Source organism: Pavona decussata, unplaced genomic scaffold (assembly GCF_977016875.1).
Source record: "Pavona decussata unplaced genomic scaffold, jaPavDecu1.1 SCAFFOLD_44, whole genome shotgun sequence".
NCBI lineage: Eukaryota > Metazoa > Cnidaria > Anthozoa > Scleractinia > Agariciidae > Pavona > Pavona decussata.
The window spans coordinates 427,285-430,000 of NW_028145466.1; positions in this window are offsets into that span (position 1 = coordinate 427,285).

Here is a 2,716-nt window from a genome sequence, read left to right on the forward strand (position 1 = left end):
AAGTAGTCGAAACGTCGCGATTTACATCTCAAAGTGACTACATCGTGAGACAAACGATAATACACTTATTGTTAAAGACCAAAGATCATGTACACTACAGAACGATTGTAAAGAGTTCTAATTTTACATGTTTGTGATTGTTTTAGTTTTTAGAATATTTATTTGGTGAAACTGTTTTATCTAGGGCTAACCTCACGATTTCCCCGGTTTCAGAAATTATTTATCATTTGTTGATTTCCTGAATAAAATATTATGTCATGTTAGTTATGTTATCTTATGTTATAAATTATCAATAAATTTATCAAACCCACTTATGGCTGACTATAGTTTATAGTATATAGTAAATTAAAGCCGAAAATTTACAGCTACCATACTACTACCGTCTAAGGCTGGGATGAATACGAGCACAACTTTAACTTCCAAACCCTGCTATTATCGTTTCATTATTAACAATTAAATCTCTGATATATCAATTCAGCAGGGTGATCATTGTAGCTTTGGCAACACCTTAGGCACCCGTAAACTAAGAACGAAGACAAATCATCTAGGACCCCCTTATTTCATTTTTTACCAGGGTATTAAAGCATCTTTAACATGTTTTATAGCGTGTGCTAAGTAAATGTACTATGGTCCCGGAGGCAAAAGAGACGAAAAAATTTGGATCTCAGTTTTTGCAGTAATGAAACAAAAAGGCCTTGCTTGAAACAATAAAAAAAATTAAAGGTTGTTCTTAAGTTCCTTCCGCAAAAAAAGAACTGGAATGATTAACTGCTAACGCTGTTTAACATAGCAGGAAAATATAAAATTGTCTTAATTTTCGCAAAAACAAAAACTAAGACCATGACTGATCATGTCGATGAAATAACAGGGTCTTAGATATGATATTAGGTTAGATATTGGTCCTAGGTTGAAGTTTTCGGGATTCAAAGGTAGCACAAAAACCTAACCTTTGTCGTAACTATTACCCTGGTAAAGTAGTCTAGTGTTTTCTATAAGGCAACTGAGGAACAGAGTGACAATAAAACAAAGAAAGTAACAGAGTAGCAAGGTAACAGTAACAAAGTAACAAGATAACAGTGTAACAAGGTAACAGAGTAACATTAAACCATTTTGTAGTCTACGCACAGAGGGCTAGCAATTGGCGAAATATATTTGGGGAAATAAACTGTTTGAGTCAATCCTCATTTTCATAATTTCGAGGTTAGTACGATATATACTTGGCGACTTCTCTGCGCATTTCCCGTGTATTGTTCTGTAGCACTCTGGGCCTTCTAAGACTTTCCTCAGTACGATTTATAGGCCCCATAACAGTAGCCAACAAAGACGACGCCAGAGAAGCATGTAGGGAAGATCACCACAGGATACCCAGTGAAAAGCAAGCTCGCACAAACGGCACCACTGACTAAACCGCTGTGTTGGAATGAATGTGGGAATGAATGTGGGATACCACATTCCGTGGTGTACTCCCTGCTTTATATCCTCGCGAATACTGTTAGTCGGTTTATCGAGGACGTTGACATAGTGACTTAGGGGGGTGGGGTATGAGTTAGCTGTCGTTTTTGTTTATCACGCCATTAAGCATAACCGGCGAAAGTGAAAATAAACAGGGAAATAACCATGTCCCACGTCAATTGAACACGAACAACGAAATTAAAAGCTCATCGGGGAAATAACCGTGGGAAAATAAGAACTTCAAAAATTGCCAATTAATAGTAATATTTTAGTAGAAATATAATATAGAGAGAAACTGAAATCCGAAAAGTTTTGAACTAACTTATAAATGATTGAAACTTTGAGACGAGTCAAAGCGCACGTGCGTTGCCGGACTAATTTTGCGTAATTTCAACATTTCCGCTCTTGTTGAAACCCAAGAGAAAAGAACGACTATCCGCAGTTTAACTTAGGTGGAAGATTGATACGAAATAAATTCAAACTAAAACCATTTTCAGACAAAAGATGCATTGATTGAAGAAGGGAAATAACCCGGATAATTACCAGTTAAAGTTTTAACAAGTCGTATCAAATTGATGGGCATCTCGAGATCTAGGGGCACATATTGAGGGCAAGGTAAACAAATCCTTTACGTCTAGCACTTTCTTTCGTTTTGTTTCATATTGTGCCGCCATCTCCAAAGGATAAATGTCAGGCGTACTGTGAAGATTCAATGTAGCGCAAAAAGCTCAAGAGAAAGCGCTTACTGGAGATCGACGGGGCCGCACTTCATGATGATTTTCCTTTTGGTTCTGCGCATACGTGCTACGCATCTTGAGAAGCTCTGATTTCTCCCATGCGTTTTATGCGCGGCTTATGACTATGCGGAAAAGAATATCTTGAGAAGGGCTATAGAAATTGAAATACAAAACGAAAATTGGGTGCAACTATAGGCATTGAAAAACTACATACATTGTTATACATTTTATTTTATTCATTTATTTTTTTTAGAATTATTGATGATAAACAGATAAAAAAGTCAGTGCTGGAGTTTGAGTTGCTGTTGAAAAGTCAAAGACACGAAAACATGTCAAGAAGGTTTATTTGTACTCTATTCGATTCAGGTATGTTTAATGGCGTACATGATGATGAAGGTAATATGGATTATTTATTAATAAATTTATCCAACTCACTTTTGGCTGACTACTACAGAAAATAAATTACTGAAGTCAAATGTTTATAGTATATAGTAAATTAAAGCCGAACATTTACGGTCTTGTCGCTG